The sequence below is a fragment of the Mus pahari genome, chromosome 4 (assembly GCF_900095145.1).
Source record: "Mus pahari chromosome 4, PAHARI_EIJ_v1.1, whole genome shotgun sequence".
In the NCBI taxonomy this organism is placed as follows: Eukaryota; Metazoa; Chordata; class Mammalia; order Rodentia; family Muridae; genus Mus; species Mus pahari.
The window spans coordinates 44455982-44463406 of record NC_034593.1 but is presented as its reverse complement, the minus strand read 5'-3'; positions in this window follow the sequence as shown (position 1 = coordinate 44463406).

Genomic DNA, 7425 nt, shown 5'->3' with positions numbered 1-7425 from the left:
CTGTTTATCTATCTACATCTATCATCTATCTACATACAGTATGAGTGTATGACTGTTTTTCTTGCACATATGTATTTCTTGCACACATGTGCACCATATATGTGCCTGATGCCTAAGGAGATCAGAAGAGCATGCTGAATCCTCTGGAACTAGAGTTACAGACAGTTGTGAGCCACCATGTGGGTGCTGGCAACCAACCCAGGTCCCCCGTAAGAGCAGTAAGGGTTCTTAACTGCTAAACTGTCTCTCCAAGCCTCTGGAGTCAGAGCTTTGCATATGGGCTGTGATGGTGATGCCTTCAATCCTGCAGGAGAGTGTAGGCCAGTAAATTAGTGCCTTCTTAAGACATTTCCAGTGGTTGTTTTGATCATATCCCATCCACCCTCACCCCAACCCTCGGCTTGTTGACTGGAGTCTGAGATTTAAGTCTGAGATTTAAGGCTGCTGATTACAACAATTACATGTTAAAATGCAGTGTCGGTGGGTAAGCAAAACCCAAAATCTGTGGTGAGTTCAAGGGTTTGAGGGGTGTGTTGGAAACTCAGAAATGCTTTTTTTTTTTTCTTTCTTTCTTTTCTCAAGACAGGGTTTCTCTGTGTAGCCCTGGCTGTCCTGGAACTCACTCTGTAGACCAGGCTGGCCTGGAATTCAGAAATGCCTCTGCCTACCGAGTGCTGGGATTAAGGGCTGTTTTTGTTTGTTTGTTTGTTTTTATTTTTGTTTTTTTTAAAGATTTGTTTATTTAATGTATGTGAGTACACTGTTGCTCTCATCAGACACACCAGAAGAGGGCATTGGATCCCATTATAGATGGTTGTGAGCCACCATGTGGTTGCTGGGAATTGAACTCAGGACCTCTGGGAGAGCAGTCAGTGCTCTTAACCTCTGAGCCATCTCTCCAGCCCCCTCAGAAGTGCTTTGTGGATATAATATTTGAGTATTTGATTCTAAAGAACAAGTAGCTCTGACAGAGAAGATACGGGAGGGAGATTGTCCTCTGCGAGGGCAGCTGGGTGGGGAGGTCCGAGGTGTGACCAGTGAGGAGCCATTTGTGCCCCAGACTCCATCAGGAAAAATCTCGAGGACTGAAGAGATAGCCCACCTGCAAGTCCCAGAACCCACATGGTGGCTAATCCCAGTCTGTAACTCTAGTTCCAGGGACTCTGATACCTTCTTCTGGTCTTCTCGGGCATCAAGACTTTTAGTGGTGCACAGATATACCTGCAGACAAAAGACCCATATCCATAATAATAACAATACTGGTACTAGTAATAATAAAAAAGAAGAACCTTGGGGAATCATGTAGATACTCTAATTACTACCAGCTCATTGCTTTCCTATGCTACACTCAATAAATTGTTAAAATGAATGAATGAATAGTGGTGGTATTCCATTTTTTAAAAAAGTATTTATTAGCCGGGCGTGGTGGCGCACGCCTTTAATCCCAGCATTTGGGAGGCAGAGGCAGGCGGATTCCTGAGTTCGAGGCCAGCCTGGTCTACAAAGTGAGTTCCAGGGCAGCCAGGGCTACACAGAGAAACCCTGTCTCAAAAACAAAAAAATAAAAAATAAAAAAATATTTATTTTTATGAATGTCCATGTAGCACATGCATGCAAGTACCCAGAGGGACCAGCAGAGGGTGCTGCATTCTTTGGAACTGGAGTTGCAGTTGTAGGCAGTTGGAGTTGGAGTTGCAGTTGTAGATCTGAAGTCTGGTGCTGAGCAGAAGAAGCCAGTGTTCTTAACCACGGAGCCATCTCTGCAGCGCAGCAGCCCTTGGCAGGCAGAGGCAGGCAGGTTCTCTCTGAGTACTAGGCCAGCCAGTGCTCCATAGTGAGATTCTGTCTCAGGAGGAAGGGAGGGAGAGATGGAAAGTCTATCCGGGAGGGTGGGGCTGACTTGGACTGTGCATAGAGGTTTTCAGTGACAGAATCAGTTCTTATTAAGGCATCCTGCTATGAGGGATGGTTCTTGGAAAGAAGCCGCGTCTGCAAAGGCTGACTGACTGACTGACTGGAACTGCAGTCATGCGGTCATATGGAGAGGTCGGAATGTTGCAGGTCCAGAACCAAATGACTATTTATCTTAGACTATCTTTAGTCTCTAAATAGACCTTTTTAATCCACCTCTGTGAGGGACCTAACATCCTGTGACTAGCAGATAAAGCCCTTTTGGAATGTGTTCGTTTAGCAGACACAAAGCTCCTACCAAACTGAAAGAACGTTAAGGGTGTTGTTGTCAGATAGCGGCTGGTGTTTACAGCTGAGATTTCCTTGCTGTGCGCATACTTAATGTTTCCACCAAGGTATTTAAAAGGTGTCTTGGGGCTGGAGAGATGGCTCGGCAGTTAAGAGAAGTGACTGCTCTTGCAGGGGATCAGGGTTTGGTTCTAGCATGGACATGGGAAAAAACGAAGGTCTCTCTTCTCCATTTCCAGGAGATTCAATACTCAATTCCAAACCCTATGGCCTTCTACGCTCGAGTAGTACACATAAGCTCACCCAGGCACCCATGAACATAAATAAGAGTTACATAGTCAGGCCAGAGAGTTGGAGTCTCAGTTAAGAACATTTTCTCGTGGAGAGAAAGGAGCTAACTTTGATACCCAGCAACCATGTGGTTCACATCCATTTGTACCTCCAGTTAAAGCCATCTTCAGATCTCCATGGGCACCAAGAACAAATGTGGTCCACATGCATACGCACAGGCAGAGCACACACAAAGCAAAATGAATAAATCTAATCTAATCTAGAAAAAAATGTTTTAAAAAGTTTTTTTTTTTTTTTTTTTTTTAAAAAAGTGTCTTGATTTCTAACTTGATTTTTGCTACCCCAAAACTTCTTGAAACTGCTTCTATCTCGAAACACAGAATTTGGGGTAACTTAAACTTGTGTTCCAGGTCTGTGGTCATTCATGCATGGCTGCAGAGTACACCATTTTTTTTAATCACCTTCCAGGTAAGGGTTATGTTTTTGCACTTGTGTGGAGAGTCATATTTCATCATGTACAGGTGGGCATTTGAGTCTGTCGAGTACCTAGGCTTGTGCTGGTTAGAAAAAGGAAGAGTCCCCATTTATTAAGAAACAGAGGGCTGGTGAGATGGCTCAGTGGGTAAGAGCACCCGACTGTTCTTCTGAAGGTCCTGAGTTCAAATCCTAGCAACCACATGGTGGCTCATAACCATCTGTAAGGAGATCTGACTCCCTCTTCTGGAGTGTCTGAAGACAGGTACAGTGTACTTACATATAATAAATAAATAAATAATAAATAAAAAGAAACAGAAAGCACTCCTGAAAACGGGTGTTGCCTTGTGAGTTAAGGGAAAAACTGAAATGGCAGCTGGCCAAGAGGCCCGTGGCAACAGTCTACAAAAAACTATCTAATACAGCTTTGAATGAGATATTTTCAGGTTGGGAAGAATGGGAACCAGCCTGATCAACCAACTCAAGGGAGATATGACGACAGCACCTTACAGGAGAGTAACCCGAGAACCCTTGGGGGACAGATGAGTCTCAAATCAGTAAACATACATTTCAGGGCCTCCCAAACTGATGGCTTTAGGGAGGGATTAGAGGTGGGCCCTTGGACTCTATCTACTCAAGAGGCCAAGTGATTTCAGAAACTTTGTAAAGTAAGGCATTTTAACCGCGGGGAGTGGAGACCTCTGTCTCTCTACTTACACATTCCTGAAGTCTGTGCAAGGAATTATGCTAGTATAGCTTTTCCCTGTAGGCATAGCATGGGCATCTCACTGTCATCCTGGAGTAGAAGAATACCTTGTAATCCTGGCAGAGAAATAAGCACTTCAAGGGAAACAGGTAAGCCTGGGTCACTGTGACATTCCTTAGTCGGGAGAGGGAGGTTCACAGGTCTCTCATCAGGAATTCCAGATGTTACAGCCCCACCCCCTGGCTCCTAAAGTTCTCCTACCTCCTGCCAGCTGCCAGGAATCTTGGAAGATGCTCGGCTAGGAAGACGAAGGTTAACAAAAGGCTCCTTAGTGATGCAGCTCCCCAGAGGTCACCGTTTTTTGATGATGTGAGACTTTGTTGGTGACTTAATTGTTCTGGGGTCACCCATGAGGCTCTAAGTAAATCCTCCCTCATGCATTGGGAAGTAAGCCCAATAAACTAATGGGTTACTGAGCTGGACTTTGGTGGAATCATTCATTACCTTGAACTGTCCTTGGCTCCCCAGCTAGTAGGAACAGATATTGACTCATTCCCAGGAAAAATTAACATCACACACAGAGTCCCCCAACCCCCGGAAGGGAGTTTGAAGGGAGAAAACCTGCTTCCACAACGCTTGGGGTATTTTGCACCGATGTTCTATGACAGTGCAGGAAGGTAGACGACTCGAAAGAGCTTCCGGAAGTCCCTGAAAATCACTAGATTCAGGGGCCTCTGTATCGGAGTAAGTAATAAAGGCTGCCAAGACTGAGGCCAGCCCAGCTACCTGGAGGAAGCAGGAGGCGACCGAGCTACTTGAAAAGAGGGTCAGACCAACTGAGGCACCGGGAAAGGACCCTGTCCAGCCTGTGGAGCTGCCTGCAGGCTGTGCAGTGTGCTCCAGGTTTCCAGCTCTTGTGAGCTGTCACCCATGCTGGGGTGGGCTGTGGTGAGGCAGCTGTCTTTGAGTCATTTCTGCTCCTGTCCTGTAAGGAACCCCTCCCCCAGATTTCTGTAAGTAGCACCAGTGAAATTCATTGGTTTGCAAAGTTGGACTTTGGGTAGCAGCATGTCCTTTTTTTTTTTTTCTTGGTTTTTTGAGGCAGGGTTTCTCTGTGTAGCCTTGGCTGTCCTGGAACTCACTTTGTAGACCAGGCTAGCCTCGAACTCAGAAATCCGCCTGCCTCTGCCTCCCAAGAGCTGGGATTAAATGCTTGAGCCACCTCGCCTGGCTAGCATGTACTTTTAATTCCAGCACTTGGAAGGTAGGTGAATCTCTTGAGTTTGAGGCCAGCCTGGTCTACAGAGTGAGTTCCAGGATAGCAAGGGCTACACAGGGAAACCCTGTCTGGAAAAACAAAACAAACCAAAACAAACAAAAAAGATTATATAAAAAATGTTTGTGTGTGTGTGTGTGTGTGTGTGTGTGCGCGCGCGCGCGCTCACATGTGCAAGTGCACATCTGTGTCTGTCTGTCTGTCTAACTGTCTGTCTCATGTGGGGGTATGTTGTATACATGTAGGCATCCTCTGGGCCAGATTTGGTCATCAGACTCCTTAAGGCTGGAGTTATAGACAGTTGTGAGCTGCCATGTAAGTTTGAGGACCAGGAATTGAACCCTTTGAAAGAGTAGCCAGTGATATTGGTGAGCCATCTCACCAGCTCCCCAAATACTTCTATATGAAAGAAGTGTGACAAAGGTTTCCTTAAATTAGAAGCAAACCTAAGAGTTCATACAATGGTTTTGTTTTTTTTTTTGTTTTTGTTTTTTTCGAGACAGGGTTTCTCTGTGTAGCCCTGGCTGTCCTGGAACTCACTCTGTAGACCAGGCTGGCCTCGAACTCAGAAATCCACCTGCCTCTGCCTCCCGAGTGTTGGGATTAAAGGCGTGCGCCACCATGCCCGGCTTGAGTTCATACAATGTTATTGATTACAAATTGTGATGCTGAGACAAAGTTTTCTAGATTAACAGTAACAGAAAACAAATTTTAATCGATGCCAAAGGCGAAATCAATTCTCCTTCTAGTCTGTGTAGGAGCTAGCACTGCAGAACCATCCCAGAAGGTGCTGGAGAGATGACTCTGCAGTTAAGAGTATTGGTTGCTTTGGTATGGGACCTGCGTTCAACTCCCAGCATCCACACGGTGGCTCACAACCCCCTATAACTCTAATTCCAGAGACTCTGGCACACCCTTCTTACCTCTGTGGGCACCAGGAACACACATGCACTCATTCATTCACTCATTCATTCATTCCATGTGTGGGGAAGAGAGTGTATGACACTATGCGTATATGAAGGTCAGAGAACAATTTGGTTCTCTCCTTCCAACATACGGGAGTAAGGTTGTTAGGCTTGGTGGCAAATGCCCTCATCTGCTGAACCGTCTCACTGGCCCTCATAATATTTTACAACTCTCAAGTCTTCTTCCTGTGTATTCCATTGGTTTCTTTCTGGTATTCATGCTTGGTTTTGGGCCTCCAGGAAGCACAGTTAACTTCCATGTTGACTGGTTTATCTTGTCTCTCCCTGACACTCCCTCTCCTCCCCTACTCTCCTTAGTACACATTTCATTGTTACCAGCAGATACAGAAAGGGATGGTGTGCTCAGTCAGGAAGGGGAGAGGGAGTGGTGAGATACAGAAGCCACAGGCTAAAGCAGAGGGATCTGTTCGCAAGCTCTGGTAGGGATATCTAGAGACAGGGAGCCTGGTTTGTCAGGCAGAGCACAAAAGGCAGAAATGAATCGAGATTCGTGAGTTTGGGAGAGTGGAACGCTGGTGTCAAGGCTGAGGCAGACAACAGTCCTTGGTGGTTGACATGAGCAGATCAAACAACCCTTTCATCCCAGGACTTGGGAAGGAGGACTGCCAAGTGTTTGTGGCCAGCCAGCCTGAGCTGAATTGTGAGGTCAGGCCAGCCTGGGATGTAGAGTGAGATTGTCTCAAAAAACCAAGGGGGAGGGGGGGACACACACACAGACACACACACACACCTTGAATTATGAATTCTTTTACTAGAAAACATTATGTGGACACACAATCACATGGACCTAACTTCTTTTATATGTTGAAAACTTTATACTTTCTGTTTATTTTATCTGATAGCATTAGACGGTACACATTTCATCCACAAGCATTGCTCCACTAGGGGCCAGGTAGGGTGGTGCACCCTTTTAACTCTAGCCCTTAGGGAAGCAGAGGCAGGGGGCTCTCTATGAATTGGAGAAAGCCAGCCTGGTTTGCAGAGGAAATTTCAGGCTGGCCAAAGATATGAAACAAAATAACAAAAATTTTCTCATTAAGGCCAGTGAGATGACTTTGCAAATAAAGGTATTTTCTGTTAAAGCTAATGATGTCAGTTCAAATCTTAAGATCTCACATGGTGGAAGGAGGGAACTGACTCTCTCAAGCTGTCCTCTGACCTCCTCAAGTGTGCCCTGGCATCTGTATCCACACAACAGGCACACACACAATAAGTAAATGTAAAACTTCTCTGCTTCCTTGTACTCTCGAAACTTAACACATCCTCTCCAAATCAATTTGGTTTTGTGATTCTCTAAGACAGTTTTTTTTTTTTTTTAATATTTACTTATTTATTTTATGTATGTGAATATACTCTTGCTTTTTTTCAGACACAACAGAAGAGGGCATCAGATCTTATTACAGATGGTTGTGAGCCACCATGTGGTTGCTGGGATTTGAACTCAGGACCTCTGGAAGAGCAGTCAGTGTTCTTAACCACTGAGCCATCTCTCC